Source organism: Dendrobates tinctorius, unplaced genomic scaffold (genome assembly GCF_039654945.1).
Source record: "Dendrobates tinctorius isolate UK_male_01 unplaced genomic scaffold, ASM3965494v1 ptg000245l, whole genome shotgun sequence".
Classification (NCBI taxonomy): domain Eukaryota; kingdom Metazoa; phylum Chordata; class Amphibia; order Anura; family Dendrobatidae; genus Dendrobates; species Dendrobates tinctorius.
In genome coordinates this window covers 8935850-8948136 of record NW_027361912.1, presented here as the reverse complement: position 1 = coordinate 8948136, position 12287 = coordinate 8935850, and the positions used below count along the sequence as shown (strand labels likewise).

General features: G+C 44.4%; 28 non-coding genes across 28 annotated transcripts; all 28 read left to right on the top strand.

Annotated features, from left to right (window-relative positions):
• Positions 1-31: 31 nt before the first annotated feature.
• On the top strand, positions 32-172 carry LOC141062899 (U4 spliceosomal RNA). The gene has a single exon (XR_012224601.1). It is a non-coding gene; the product is annotated as a U4 spliceosomal RNA (small nuclear RNA).
• A 283-nt stretch (positions 173-455) lies between these two features.
• LOC141063060 (U4 spliceosomal RNA) lies at positions 456-596 on the top strand. The gene has a single exon (XR_012224746.1). It is a non-coding gene; the product is annotated as a U4 spliceosomal RNA (small nuclear RNA).
• A 285-nt stretch (positions 597-881) lies between these two features.
• LOC141063073 (U4 spliceosomal RNA) lies at positions 882-1022 on the top strand. The gene has a single exon (XR_012224758.1). It is a non-coding gene; the product is annotated as a U4 spliceosomal RNA (small nuclear RNA).
• Positions 1023-1305: 283 nt separating this feature from the next.
• On the top strand, positions 1306-1446 carry LOC141062034 (U4 spliceosomal RNA). Its single transcript, XR_012223839.1, has one exon. It is a non-coding gene; the product is annotated as a U4 spliceosomal RNA (small nuclear RNA).
• A 284-nt stretch (positions 1447-1730) lies between these two features.
• Positions 1731-1871, top strand: LOC141061475 (U4 spliceosomal RNA). Its single transcript, XR_012223333.1, has one exon. It is a non-coding gene; the product is annotated as a U4 spliceosomal RNA (small nuclear RNA).
• Positions 1872-2154: 283 nt separating this feature from the next.
• Positions 2155-2295, top strand: LOC141061220 (U4 spliceosomal RNA). The gene has a single exon (XR_012223102.1). It is a non-coding gene; the product is annotated as a U4 spliceosomal RNA (small nuclear RNA).
• Positions 2296-2576: 281 nt separating this feature from the next.
• LOC141062294 (U4 spliceosomal RNA) lies at positions 2577-2717 on the top strand. The gene has a single exon (XR_012224075.1). It is a non-coding gene; the product is annotated as a U4 spliceosomal RNA (small nuclear RNA).
• Positions 2718-3000: 283 nt separating this feature from the next.
• Positions 3001-3141, top strand: LOC141061207 (U4 spliceosomal RNA). Its single transcript, XR_012223090.1, has one exon. It is a non-coding gene; the product is annotated as a U4 spliceosomal RNA (small nuclear RNA).
• Positions 3142-3426: 285 nt separating this feature from the next.
• On the top strand, positions 3427-3567 carry LOC141062935 (U4 spliceosomal RNA). The gene has a single exon (XR_012224634.1). It is a non-coding gene; the product is annotated as a U4 spliceosomal RNA (small nuclear RNA).
• Positions 3568-3850: 283 nt separating this feature from the next.
• LOC141062868 (U4 spliceosomal RNA) lies at positions 3851-3991 on the top strand. The gene has a single exon (XR_012224573.1). It is a non-coding gene; the product is annotated as a U4 spliceosomal RNA (small nuclear RNA).
• Positions 3992-4272: 281 nt separating this feature from the next.
• Positions 4273-4413, top strand: LOC141061888 (U4 spliceosomal RNA). Its single transcript, XR_012223707.1, has one exon. It is a non-coding gene; the product is annotated as a U4 spliceosomal RNA (small nuclear RNA).
• Positions 4414-4696: 283 nt separating this feature from the next.
• Positions 4697-4837, top strand: LOC141062917 (U4 spliceosomal RNA). Its single transcript, XR_012224617.1, has one exon. It is a non-coding gene; the product is annotated as a U4 spliceosomal RNA (small nuclear RNA).
• Positions 4838-5120: 283 nt separating this feature from the next.
• Positions 5121-5261, top strand: LOC141062897 (U4 spliceosomal RNA). Its single transcript, XR_012224599.1, has one exon. It is a non-coding gene; the product is annotated as a U4 spliceosomal RNA (small nuclear RNA).
• A 283-nt stretch (positions 5262-5544) lies between these two features.
• LOC141063049 (U4 spliceosomal RNA) lies at positions 5545-5685 on the top strand. The gene has a single exon (XR_012224736.1). It is a non-coding gene; the product is annotated as a U4 spliceosomal RNA (small nuclear RNA).
• Positions 5686-5970: 285 nt separating this feature from the next.
• On the top strand, positions 5971-6109 carry LOC141062965 (U4 spliceosomal RNA). Its single transcript, XR_012224661.1, has one exon. It is a non-coding gene; the product is annotated as a U4 spliceosomal RNA (small nuclear RNA).
• Positions 6110-6392: 283 nt separating this feature from the next.
• On the top strand, positions 6393-6533 carry LOC141062956 (U4 spliceosomal RNA). Its single transcript, XR_012224653.1, has one exon. It is a non-coding gene; the product is annotated as a U4 spliceosomal RNA (small nuclear RNA).
• Positions 6534-6818: 285 nt separating this feature from the next.
• Positions 6819-6959, top strand: LOC141063129 (U4 spliceosomal RNA). Its single transcript, XR_012224809.1, has one exon. It is a non-coding gene; the product is annotated as a U4 spliceosomal RNA (small nuclear RNA).
• Positions 6960-7244: 285 nt separating this feature from the next.
• On the top strand, positions 7245-7385 carry LOC141061496 (U4 spliceosomal RNA). The gene has a single exon (XR_012223352.1). It is a non-coding gene; the product is annotated as a U4 spliceosomal RNA (small nuclear RNA).
• A 283-nt stretch (positions 7386-7668) lies between these two features.
• LOC141061133 (U4 spliceosomal RNA) lies at positions 7669-7809 on the top strand. The gene has a single exon (XR_012223024.1). It is a non-coding gene; the product is annotated as a U4 spliceosomal RNA (small nuclear RNA).
• Positions 7810-8094: 285 nt separating this feature from the next.
• On the top strand, positions 8095-8234 carry LOC141062116 (U4 spliceosomal RNA). The gene has a single exon (XR_012223914.1). It is a non-coding gene; the product is annotated as a U4 spliceosomal RNA (small nuclear RNA).
• A 677-nt stretch (positions 8235-8911) lies between these two features.
• LOC141061755 (U4 spliceosomal RNA) lies at positions 8912-9052 on the top strand. The gene has a single exon (XR_012223586.1). It is a non-coding gene; the product is annotated as a U4 spliceosomal RNA (small nuclear RNA).
• A 281-nt stretch (positions 9053-9333) lies between these two features.
• Positions 9334-9473, top strand: LOC141062600 (U4 spliceosomal RNA). Its single transcript, XR_012224352.1, has one exon. It is a non-coding gene; the product is annotated as a U4 spliceosomal RNA (small nuclear RNA).
• A 283-nt stretch (positions 9474-9756) lies between these two features.
• Positions 9757-9897, top strand: LOC141062766 (U4 spliceosomal RNA). Its single transcript, XR_012224496.1, has one exon. It is a non-coding gene; the product is annotated as a U4 spliceosomal RNA (small nuclear RNA).
• A 285-nt stretch (positions 9898-10182) lies between these two features.
• Positions 10183-10323, top strand: LOC141062498 (U4 spliceosomal RNA). The gene has a single exon (XR_012224259.1). It is a non-coding gene; the product is annotated as a U4 spliceosomal RNA (small nuclear RNA).
• A 281-nt stretch (positions 10324-10604) lies between these two features.
• LOC141060879 (U4 spliceosomal RNA) lies at positions 10605-10745 on the top strand. Its single transcript, XR_012222793.1, has one exon. It is a non-coding gene; the product is annotated as a U4 spliceosomal RNA (small nuclear RNA).
• Positions 10746-11027: 282 nt separating this feature from the next.
• Positions 11028-11168, top strand: LOC141061430 (U4 spliceosomal RNA). Its single transcript, XR_012223292.1, has one exon. It is a non-coding gene; the product is annotated as a U4 spliceosomal RNA (small nuclear RNA).
• A 285-nt stretch (positions 11169-11453) lies between these two features.
• On the top strand, positions 11454-11594 carry LOC141061799 (U4 spliceosomal RNA). Its single transcript, XR_012223626.1, has one exon. It is a non-coding gene; the product is annotated as a U4 spliceosomal RNA (small nuclear RNA).
• A 283-nt stretch (positions 11595-11877) lies between these two features.
• Positions 11878-12018, top strand: LOC141062817 (U4 spliceosomal RNA). The gene has a single exon (XR_012224527.1). It is a non-coding gene; the product is annotated as a U4 spliceosomal RNA (small nuclear RNA).
• Positions 12019-12287: the final 269 nt, after the last annotated feature.

Genomic DNA, 12287 nt, shown 5'->3' with positions numbered 1-12287 from the left:
GCGGGAAGGCATTGGTCACAACAGTTCTTTCAACTTTGTGCAGTGACAATATCATAGCCCATGAGGTTTAACCGAGGCGTGATTATTGCTAATTGAAAACTTTTCCCAATACCCCGCCATGATGACTTGAAATACAGTCAGCTTTGGCAATTTTTGTTGGTCTCTCAGGAGACTTAATCTATGGTATGCAAATGACAGTCTTAGGTCCTCCCAGTGTGGAAGAAAAGCCTTGCTTCTCACAGCAATGGATTGATGTTTGTTTCTTGGAGCAGAAGGCGAGAGTGAGGCAATCTGCCTGTAATTGCCAAAAATTACATCTTTCCTGAGCCCTCAGAATGTGGAAGCCCAGGATGCCTGGAAGCAGTGTGGGAGGGCTAGTGAGAATTTGTAACTCACCGTAGCTTAAACAAGCTCTGCTTTGAAAGCAGGAAGGCATTGATCACAACAGTTCTTTCAACTTTGCGCAGTGGCAATATCGTAGCTCATGAGGTTTAACCGAGGCGTGATTATTGCTAATTGAAAACTTTTCCCAATACCCCGCCATGATGACTTGAAATACAGTCAGCTTTGGCAATTTTTGTTGGTCTCTCAGGAGACTTAATCTATGGTATGCAAATAACAGAGTCTTAGCTCCTCCCAGCGTGGAAGAATAGCCTTGCTTCTCACAGCAATGGATTGATGTTTGTTGCCTGGAGCAGAAGGAGAGAGTGAGGCAATCTGCCTGTAATTGCCAAAAATTTCATCTTAACTGAGCCCTTAGAATGTGGAAGCTCAGAATGCCTGGAAGCAGTGTGGGAGGGCTAGTGAGAATTTGTAACTCACCATAGCTTAAACAAGCTCTGCTTTGGAAGCAGGAAGGCATTGGTCACAACAGTTCTTTCAAATTTGCGCAGTGGCAATATCGTAGCCTATGAGGTTTAACCGAGGCGTGATTATTGCTAATTGAAAACTTTTCCCAATACCCCGCCATGATGACTTGAAATACAGTCAGCTTTGGCAATTTTTGTTGGTCTCTCAGGAGACTTAATCTATGATATATAAATGACATTCTTAGGTCCTCCCAGTGTGGAAGAAAAGCCTTGCTTCTCACAGCAATGGATTGATGTTTGTTTCTTGGAGCAGAAGGCGAGAGTAAGGCAATCTGCCTGTAATTGCCAAAAATTACATCTTTCCTGAGCCCTCAGAATGTGGAAGCCCTGGATGCCTGGAAGCAGTGTGGGAGGGCGAGTGAGAATTTGTAACTCACCGTAGCTTAAACAAGCTCTGCTTTGGAAGCAGGAAGGCATTGGTCACAACAGTTTTTTCAACTTTGCGCAGTGGCAATATCGTAGCCCATGAGGTTTAAACGAGGTGGGATTATTGCTAGTTGAAAACTTTTCCCAATACCCCGCCATGATGACTTGAAATACAGTCAGCTTTGGCAATTTTTGTTTGTCTCTCAGGAGACTTAATCCATTGTATGCAAATAACAGAGTCTTACCTCCTCCCAGCGTGAAGAAAAGCCTAGATTCTCACAGCAATGGATTGATGTTTGTTGCCTGAAGCAGAAGGAAAGAGTGAGGCAATCTGCCTTTAATGGCCAAAAATTTCATCTTAACTGAGCCCTTAGAATGTGGAAGCTCAGGATGCCTGGAAGCAGTGTGGAAGGTCTATTGAGAATTTGTAACTCACCGTAGCTTAAACAAGCTCTGATTTGGAAGCGGGAAGGCATTGGTCACAACAGTTCTTTCAACTTTGCGCATTGACAATATCGTAGCCCATGAGGTTTAACCGAGGCGTGATTATTGCTAATTGAAAACTTTTCCCAATACCCCGCCATGATGACTTGAAATACAGTCAGCTTTGGCAATCTTTGTTGGTCTCTCAGGAGACTTAATCTATGTTATGCAAATGCCAGTCTTAGGTCCTCCCAGTGTGGAAGAAAAGCCTTGCTTCTCACAGCAATGGATTGATGTTTGTTTCTTGGAGCAGAAGGAGAGAGTGAGGCAATCTGCCTGTAATGGCCAAAAATTTCATCTTAACTGAGCCCTTAGAATGTGGAAGCTCAGGATGCCTGGAAGCAGTGTGGAAGGGCTATTGAGAATTTGTAACTCACCGTAGCTTAAACAAACTCTGATTTGGAAGCGGGAAGGCATTGGTCACAACAGTTCTTTCAACTTTGCGCAGTGACAATATCGTAGCCCATGAGGTTTAACCGAGGTGTGATTATTGCTAATTGAAAACTTTTCCCAATACCCCGCCATGATGACTTGAAATACAGTCAGCTTTGGCAATTTTTGTTGGTCTCTCAGGAGACTTAATCTATGGTATGTAAATGACAGTCTTAGGTTCTCCCAGTGTGGAAGAAAAGCCTTGCTTCTCACAGCAATGGATTGATGTTTGTTTCTTGGAGCAGAAGGCGAGAGTGAGGCAATCTGCCTGTAACTGCCAAAAATTACATCTTAACTGAACCCTTAGAATGTGTAAGCCAAAGATGCCTGGAAGCAGCGTGGAGGGCTAGTGGTGATTTGTAACTCACCATGGCTTAAAATGTTCTGCCCTGGAAGCGGGAAGCCCATGGTCACTTCTGTTCTTTCATCTTTGCGCTGTGGCAATATTGTTTCCCATGAGGTTTATCCAAGGCGTGATTATTGCTAATTGAAAACTTTTCCCAATACCCCGCCATAATGACTTGGAATACAGTCAGCTTTGGCAATTTTTGTTGGTCTCTCAGGAGACTTAATTCATGGAATGCAAATGACAGTCTTAGCTTCTCCCAGTGTGGAAGAAAAGCCTTGCTTCTCACAGCAATGGATTGATGTTTGTTGCCTGGAGCAGAAGGAGAGAGTGAGGCAATCTGCCTGTAATTGCCAAAAATTTCATCTTAACTGATCCCTTAGAATGTGGAAGCTCAGAATGCCTGGAAGCAGTGTGGGAGGGCTAGTGAGAATTTGTAACTCACCATAGCTTAAACAAGCTCTGCTTTGGACGCAGGAAGGCATTGGTCACAACAGTTCTTTCAACTTTGCGCAGTGGCAATATCGTAGCCTATGAGGTTTAACCGAGGCGTGATTATTGCTAATTGAAAACTTTTCCCAATACCCCGCCATGATGACTTGAAATACAGTCAGCTTTGGCAATTTTTGTTGGTCTCTCAGGAGACTTAATCCATTGTATGCAAATAACAGAGTCTTAGCTCCTCCCAGCGTGGAAGAAAAGCCTTGCTTCTCACAGCAATGGATTGATGTTTGTTTCTTGGAGCAGAAGGAGAGAGTGAGGCAATCTGCCTGTAATTGCCAAAAATGTCATCTTAACTGAGCCCTTAGAATGTGGAAGCTCAGAATGCCTGGAAGCAGTGTGGGAGGGCTAGTGAGAATTTGTAACTCACCATAGCTTAAACAAGCTCTGCTTTGGAAGCAGGAAGGCATTGGTCACAACAGTTCTTTAAACTTTGCGCAGTGGCAATATCGTAGCCTATGAGGTTTAACTGAGGCGTGATTATTGCTAATTGAAAACTTTTCCCAATACCCCGCCATGATGACTTGAAATACAGTCAGCTTTGGCAATTTTTGTTGGTCTCTCAGGAGACTTAATCTATGCTATGTAAATGACAGTCTTAGGTCCTCCCTGTGTGGAAGAAAAGCCTTGCTTCTCACAGCTATGGATTGATGTTTGTTTCTTGGAGCAGAAGGCGAGAGTGAGGCAATCTGCCTGTATTTGCCAAAAATTACATCTTTCCTGAGCCCTCAGAATGTGGAAGCCCAGGATGCCTGGAAGCAGTGTGGGAGGGCTAGTGAGAATTTGTAATTCACCGTAGCTTAAACAAGCTCTGCTTTGGAAGCAGGAAGGCAATGGTCACAACATTTCTTTCAACTTTGCGCAGTGGCAATATCTTAGCCCATGAGGTTTAACCGAGGCGTGATTATTGCTAATTGAAAACTTTTCCCAATACCCCGCCATGATGACTTGAAATACAGTCAGCTTTGGCAATTTTTGTTGGTCTCTCAGGAGACTTAATCTATGGTATGCAAATGACAGTCTTAGGTCCTCCCAGTGTGGAAGAAAAGCCTTGCTTCTTACAGCAATGGATTCATGTTTGTTTCTTGGAGCAGAAGGAGAGAGTGAGGCAATCTGCCTGTAATGGCCAAAAATTTCATCTTAACTGAGCCCTTAGAATGTGTAAGCCAAGGATGCCTGGAAGCAGCGTGGAGGGCTAGTGGTGATTTGTAACTCACCATGGCTTAAAATGTTCTGCCCTGGAAGCGGGAAGCCCTTGGTCACTTCTGTTCTTTCATCTTTGCGCTGTGGCAATATTGTTGCCCATGAGGTTTATCCAAGGCGTGATTATTGCTAATTGAAAACTTTTCCCAATACCCCGCCATAATGACTTGGAATACAGTCAGCTTTGGCAATTTTTGTTGGTCTCTCAGGAGACTTAATTCATGGAATGCAAATGACAGTCTTAGCTTCTCCCAGTGTGGAAGAAAAGCCTTGCTTCTCACAGCAATGGATTGATGTTTGTTTATTGGAGCAGAAGGCGAGAGTGAGGCAATCTGCCTGTAATTGCCAAAAATTACATCTTTCCTGAGCCCTCAGAATGTGGAAGTCCAGGATGCCTGGAAGCAGTGTGGGAGGGCTAGTGAGAATTTGTAACTCACCGTAGCTTAAACAAGCTCTGCTTTGGAAGCAGGAAGGCATTGGTCACAACATTTCTTTCAACTTTGCGCAGTGGCAATATCTTAGCCCATGAGGTTTAACCGAGGCGTGATTATTGCTAATTGAAAACTTTTCCCAATACCCCGCCATGATGACTTGAATTACAGTCAGCTTTGGCAATTTTTGTTGGTCTCTCAGGAGACTTAATCTATGGTATGCAAATGACAGTCTTAGGTCCTCCAAGTGTGGAAGAAAAGCCTTGCTTCTCACAGCAATGGATTGATGTTTGTTTCTTGGAGCAGAAGGAGAGAGTGAGGCAATCTGCCTGTAATGGCCAAAAATTTCATCTTAACTGAGCCCTTAGAATGTGGAAGCTCAGGATGCCTGGAAGCAGTGTGGAAGGGCTATTGAGAATTTGTAACTCACCGTAGCTTAAACAAGCTCTGATTTGGAAGCGGGAAGGCATTGGTCACAACAGTTCTTTCAACTTTGTGCAGTGACAATATCATAGCCCATGAGGTTTAACCGAGGCGTGATTATTGCTAATTGAAAACTTTTCCCAATACCCCGCCATGATGACTTGAAATACAGTCAGCTTTGGCAATTTTTGTTGGTCTCTCAGGAGACTTAATCTATGGTATGCAAATGACAGTCTTAGGTCCTCCCAGTGTGGAAGAAAAGCCTTGCTTCTCACAGCAATGGATTGATGTTTGTTTCTTGGAGCAGAAGGCGAGAGTGAGGCAATCTGCCTGTAATTGCCAAAAATTACATCTTTCCTGAGCCCTCAGAATGTGGAAGCCCAGGATGCCTGGAAGCAGTGTGGGAGGGCTAGTGAGAATTTGTAACTCACCGTAGCTTAAACAAGCTCTGCTTTGAAAGCAGGAAGGCATTGGTCACAACAGTTCTTTCAACTTTGCGCAGTGGCAATATCGTAGCCCATGAGGTTTAACCGAGGCGTGATTATTGCTAATTGAAAACTTTTCCCAATACCCTGCCATGATGACTTGAAATACAGTCAGCTTTGGCAATTTTTGTTGGTCTCTCAGGAGACTTAATCTATGGTATACAAATAACAGAGTCTTAGCTCCTCCCAGCGTGGAAGAATAGCCTTGCTTCTCACAGCAATGGATTGATGTTTGTTGCCTGGAGCAGAAGGAGAGAGTGAGGCAATCTGCCTGTAATTGCCAAAAATTTCATCTTAACTGAGCCCTTAGAATGTGGAAGCTCAGAATGCCTGGAAGCAGTGTGGGAGGGCTAGTGAGAATTTGTAACTCACCATAGCTTAAACAAGCTCTGCTTTGGAAGCAGGAAGGCATTGGTCACAACAGTTCTTTCAACTTTGCGCAGTGGCAATATCGTAGCCTATGAGGTTTAACCGAGGCGTGATTATTGCTAATTGAAAACTTTTCCCAATACCCCGCCATGATGACTTGAAATAGTCAGCTTTGGCAATTTTTGTTGGTCTCTCAGGAGACTTAATCTATGATATGTAAATGACAGTCTTAGGTCCTCCCAGTGTGGAAGAAAAGCCTTGCTTCTCACAGCAATGGATTGATGTTTGTTTCTTGGAGCAGAAGGCGAGAGTGAGGCAATCTGCCTGTAATTGCCAAAAATTACATCTTTCCTGAGCCCTCAGAATGTGGAAGCCCTGGATGCCTGGAAGCAGTGTGGGAGGGCTAGTGCGAATTTGTAACTCACCGTAGCTTAAACAAGCTCTGCTTTGGAAGCAGGAAGGCATTGGTCACAACAGTTTTTTCAACTTTGCGCAGTGGCAATATCGTAGCCCATGAGGTTTAACCGAGGCGGGATTATTGCTAGTTGAAAACTTTTCCCAATACCCCGCCATGATGACTTGAAATACAGTCAGCTTTGGCAATTTTTGTTGGTCTCTCAGGAGACTTAATCCATTGTATGCAAATAACAGAGTCATACCTCCTCCCAGCGTGGAAGAAAAGCCTAGATTCTCACAGCAATGGATTGATGTTTGTTTCCTGAAGCAGAAGGAAAGAGTGAGGCAATCTGCCTGTAATGGCCAAAAATTTCATCTTAACTGAGCCCTTAGAATGTGGAAGCTCAGGATGCCTGGAAGCAGTGTGGAAGGTCTATTGAGAATTTGTAACTCACCGTAGCTTAAACAAGCTCTGATTTGGAAGCGGGAAGGCATTGGTCACAACAGTTCTTTCAACTTTGCGCAGTGACAATATCGTAGCCCATGAGGTTTAACCGAGGCGTGATTATTGCTAATTGAAAACTTTTCCCAATACCCCGCCATGATGACTTGAAATACAGTCAGCTTTGGCAATTTTTGTTGGTCTCTCAGGAGACTTAATCTATGATATGCAAATAACAGAGTCTTAGCTCCTCCCAGCGTGGAAGAATAGCCTTGCTTCTCGCAGCAATGGATTGATGTTTGTTGCCTGGAGCAGAAGGAGAGAGTGAGGCAATCTGCCTGTAATTGCCAAAAATTTCATCTTAACTGAGCCCTTAGAATGTGGAAGCTCAGAATGCCTGGAAGCAGTGTGGGAGGGCTAGTGAGAATTTGTAACTCACCATAGCTTTAATAAGCTCTGCTTTGGAAGCAGGAAGGCATTGGTCACAACAGTTCTTTCAACTTTGCGCAGTGGCAATATCGTAGCCTATGAGGTTTAACCGAGGCGTGATTATTGCTAATTGAAAACTTGTCCCAATACCCTGCCATGATGACTTGAAATTCAGTCAGCTTTGGCAATTTTTGTTGGTCTCTCAGAAGACTTAATCTATGGTATGTAAATGACAGTCTTAGGTCCTCCCAGTGTGGAAGAAAAGCCTTGCTTCTCACAGCAATGGATTGATGTTTGTTTCTTGGAGCAGTAGGCGAGAGTGAGGCAATCTGCCTGTAATTGCCAAAAATTACATCTTTCCTGAGCCCTCAGAATGTTGAAGCCCAGGATGCCTGGAAGCAGTGTGGGAGGGCTAGTGAGAATTTGTAACTCACCGTAGCTTAAACAAGCTCTGCTTTGATAGCAGGAAGGCATTGGTCACAACAGTTCTTTCAACTTTGCGCAGTGGCAATATCGTATCCCATGAGGTTTAACCGAGGCGTGATTATTGCTAATTGAAAACTTTTCCTAATACCCCGCCATGATGACTTGAAATACAGTCAGCTTTGGCAATTTTTGTTGGTCTCTCAGGAGACTTAATCTATGGTATGCAAATAACAGAGTCTTAGCTCCTCCCAGCGTGGAAGAATAGCCTTGCTTCTCACAGCAATGGATTGATGTTTGTTGCCTGAAGCAGAAGGAGAGAGTGAGGCAATCTGCCTGTAAGTGCCAAAAATTTCATCTTAACTGAGCCCTTAGAATGTGGAAGCTCAGAATGCCTGGAAGCAGTGTGGGAGGGCTAGTGAGAATTTGTAACTCACCATAGCTTAAACAAGCTCTGCTTTGGAAGCGGGAAGGCATTGGTCACAACAGTTCTTTCAACTTTGCGCAGTGGCAATATCGTAGCCTATGAGGTTTAACCGAGGCGTGATTATTGTTAATTGAAAATCTTCCCAATACCCCGTCATGATGACTTGAAATACAGTCAGCTTTGGCAATTTTTGTTGGTCTCTCAGGAGACTTAATCTATGGTATGTAAATGACAGTCTAAAGGCCCTTTTACTTTTAGCGATGCACCAGCGATCCGACCCGGTCAGGATCGCTGGTGCATCGCTAAATGATCGCTAGTGAGCTTTCATACAGAAAGATCTCACAGCGATGCAGCAGCGACGCAGCAGACGATACTTACCTTTCACACACAGCGATCCTGGCGTCCTCCCGCCCGCCTCCACGCATCGCTGGACGTCACAGCAGGAAGCCCAGCAGGAAGCGCCCGACGAGAAATGGAGCCAGACATTCTCGCGCGATCAGCGATGAGCAGCGGGGGAGCCGGTCGGAGGTAAGTATCACACATAGCGATATCGCTAGCAATATCGCTATAACGTCACAAAACCAGTGACGTTTTAGCGATATTGCTAGCGATATTGCTTAGTGTAAAACCCCTTTAGGTCCTCCCAGTGTGGAAGAAAAGCCTTGCTTCTCACAGCAATGGATTGATGTTTGTTTCTTGGAGCAGAAGGCGAGAGTGAGGCAATCTGCCTGTAATTGCCAAAAATTACATCTTAACTGAACCCTTAGAATGTGTAAGCCAAGGATGCCTGGAAGCAGCGTGGAGGGCTAGTGGTGATTTGCAACTCACCATGGCTTAAAATGTTCTGCCCTGGAAGCGGGAAGCCCTTGGTCACTTCTGTTCTTTCATCTTTGCGCTGTGGCAATATTGTTGCCCATGAGGTTTATCCAAGGCGTGATTATTGCTTATTGAAAACTTTTCCCAATACCCCGCCATGATGACTTGAAATACAGTCAGCTTTGGCAATTTTTGTTGGTCTCTCAGGAGACTTAATCCATGGTATGCAAATGACAGTCTTAGCTCCTGCCAGCATGGAAGAAAAGCCTTGCTTCTCACAGCAGTGGATTGATGTTTGTTTCCTGGAGCAGAAGGAGAGAGTGAGGCAATCTGCCTGTAATTGCCAAAAATTGTTTTTCCTGATCCCTTAGCATGTGGAAGCCCAGCATGTCTGGAAGCAGCGTGGGAGGGCTAGTGGTGATTTGGAACTCACCATAGCTTAAACAAGTTCTGCCTTGGAAGCGGGAAGCCGTTGATCACTTCTGTTCCTTCATCTTTGCGATGTGGCAATATCGTAGCCCATTAGGTTTAACCGAGGCATATCATTGCTAATTGAAAACTTTTCCCTATACCCCGCCATGATGACGTAAAATACAGTCAGCTTTGGCAATTTTTGTTGGTCTCTCAGGAGACTTAATTCATGGAATGCAAATGACAGTCTTAGCTTCTCCCAGTGTGGAAGAAAAGCCTTGCTTCTCACAGCAATGGATTGATGTTTGTTTCTTGGAGCAGAAGGCGAGAGTGAGGCAATCTGCCTGTAATTGCCAAAAATTACATCTTTCCTGAGCCCTCAGAATGTGGAAGCCCAGGATGCCTGGAAGCTTTGTGGGAGGGCTAGTGAGAATTTGTAACTCACCGTAGCTTAAAAAAGCTCTGCTTTGGAAGCAGGAAGGCATTGATCACAACAGTTCTTTCAACTTTGCGCTGTGGCAATATCGTAGCCCATGAGGTTTAACCGAGGCGTGATTATTGCTAATTGAAAACTTTTCCCAATACCCCGCCATGATGACTTGAAATACAGTCAGCTTTGGCAATTTTTGTTGGTCTCTCAGGAGACTTAATCCATTGTATGCAAATAACAGAGTCTTAGCTCCTCCCAGCATGGAAGAAAAGCCTAGCTTCTCACAGCAATGGATTGATGTTTGTTGCCTGAAGCAGATGGAGAGAGTGAGGCAATCTGCCTGTAATTGCCTAAAATTTCATCTTAACTGAGCCCTTAGAATGTGGAAGCTCAGGATGCTTGGAAGCAGTGTGGGAGGGCTAGTGAGAATTTGTAACTCACCGTAGCTTAAACAAGCTCTGCTTTGGAAGAGGGAAGGCATTGGTCACAACAGTTCTTTCAACTTTGCGCAGTGACAATATCGTAGCCCATGAGGTTTAACCGAGGCGTGATTATTGTTAATTGAAAACTTTTCGCATTACCCCACCATGATGACTTGAAATATAGTTAGCGTTGGCAATTATTGTTGGTCTCTCAGGAGACTTAATTTGTGGTATGCAAATGACAGTCTTAGGTCCTCCCAGTGTGGAAGAAAAGCCTTGCTTCTCACAGCAATGGATTGATGTTTGTTTCTTGGAGTAGAAGGCGAGAGTGAGGCAATCTGCCTGTAATTGCCAAAAATTACATCTTAACTGAGCCCTTAGAATGTGGAAGCCCAGGATGCCTGGAATCAGCGTGGAGGGCTATTGGTGATATGGAACTCACCATGGCTTAAAAAGTTCTGCCTTGGAAGCGGTTAGACCTTGGTCACTTCTGTTCTTTCATCTTTGCGCTGTGGCAATATCGTAGCCCATGAGGTTTAACCGAGGCGTGATTATTGCTGATTGAAAACTTTTCCCAATACCCTGCCATGATGACTTGAAATACAGTCAGCTTTGGCAATTTTTGTTGGTCTCTCAGGAGACTTAATCCATGGTATGCAAATGACAGTATTAGCTCCTCCCAGTGTGGAAGAAAAGCCTTGCTTCTCACAGCAATGGATTGATGTTTGTTTCTTGGAGCAGAAGGCGAGAGTGAGGCTATCTGCCAGTAATTGCTAAAAATTTCATCTTTCCTGATCCCGCAGAATGTGGAAGCCCAGGATGCCTGGAAGCAGCGTGGAGGGCTAGTGGTGATTTGGAACTCACCATGGCTTAAACAAGTTCTGCCTTGGAAGCAGGAAGCCCTTGGTCACTTCTGTTCCTTAATCTTTGCGCTGTGGCAATATCGTAGCCCATGAGGTTTAACCGAGGCGTGATTATTGCTGATTGAAAATTTTTCCCAATACCCCGCCATGATGACTTGAAATACAGTCAGCTTTTGCAATTTTTGTTGGTCTCTCAGGAGACTTAATCCATTGTATGCAAATAACAGAGTCTTAGCTCCTCCCAGCATGGAAGAAAAGCCTTGCTTCTCACAGCAATGGATTGATGTTTGTTTCCTGGAGCAGAAGGAGAGAGTAAGGCAATCTATCTGTAATTGCCAAAAATTTCATCTTAACTGAGCCCTCAGAATGTAGAAGCCCAGGATGACTGGAAGCAGTGTGGGAGGGCTAGTGAGAATTTGTAACTCACCGTAGCTTAAACAAGCTCTGATTTGGAAGCGGGAAGGCATTGGTCACAACAGTTCTTTCAACTTTGTTCAGTGACAATATCGTAGCCCATGAGGTTTAACTGAGGCGTGATTATTGCTAATTGAAAACTTTTCCCAATCCCCCGCCATGATGACTTGAAATACAGTCAGCTTTGGCAATTTTTGTTGGTCTCTCAGGAGACTTAAACTATGGTATGCAAATGGCAGTCTTAGGTCCTCCCAGTGTGGAAGCAAAGCCTTGCTTCTCACAGCAATGGATTGATGTTTGTTTCTTGGAGCAGTAGGCGAGAGTGAGGCAATCTGCCTGTAATTGCCAAAAATTACATCTTTCCTGAGCCCTCAGAATGTGGAAGTCCAGGATGCCTGGAAGCAGTGTGGGAGGGCTAGTGAGAATTTGTAACTCACCGTAGCTTAAACAAGCTCTGCTTTGAAAGCAGGAAGGCATTGGTCACAACAGTTCTTTCAACTTTGCGCAGTGGCAATATCGTAGCCCATGAGGTTTAACCGAGGCGTGATTATTGCTAATTGAAAACTTTTCCCAATACCCCGCCGTGATGACTTGAAATACAGTCAGCTTTGGCAATTTTTGTTGGTCTCTCAGGAGACTTAATCTATGGTATGCAAATAACAGAGTCTTAGCTCCTCCCAGCGTGGAAGAATAGCCTTGCTTCTCACAGCAATGGATTGATGTTTGTTGCTTGGAGCAGAAGGAGAGAGTGAGGCAATCTGCCTGTAATTGCCAAAAATTTCATCTTAACTGAGCCCTTAGAATGTGGAAGCTCAGAATGCCTGGAAGCAGTGTGGGAGGGCTAGTGAGAATTTGTAACTCACCATAGCTTAAACAAGCTCTGCTTTGGACGCAGGAAGGCATTGG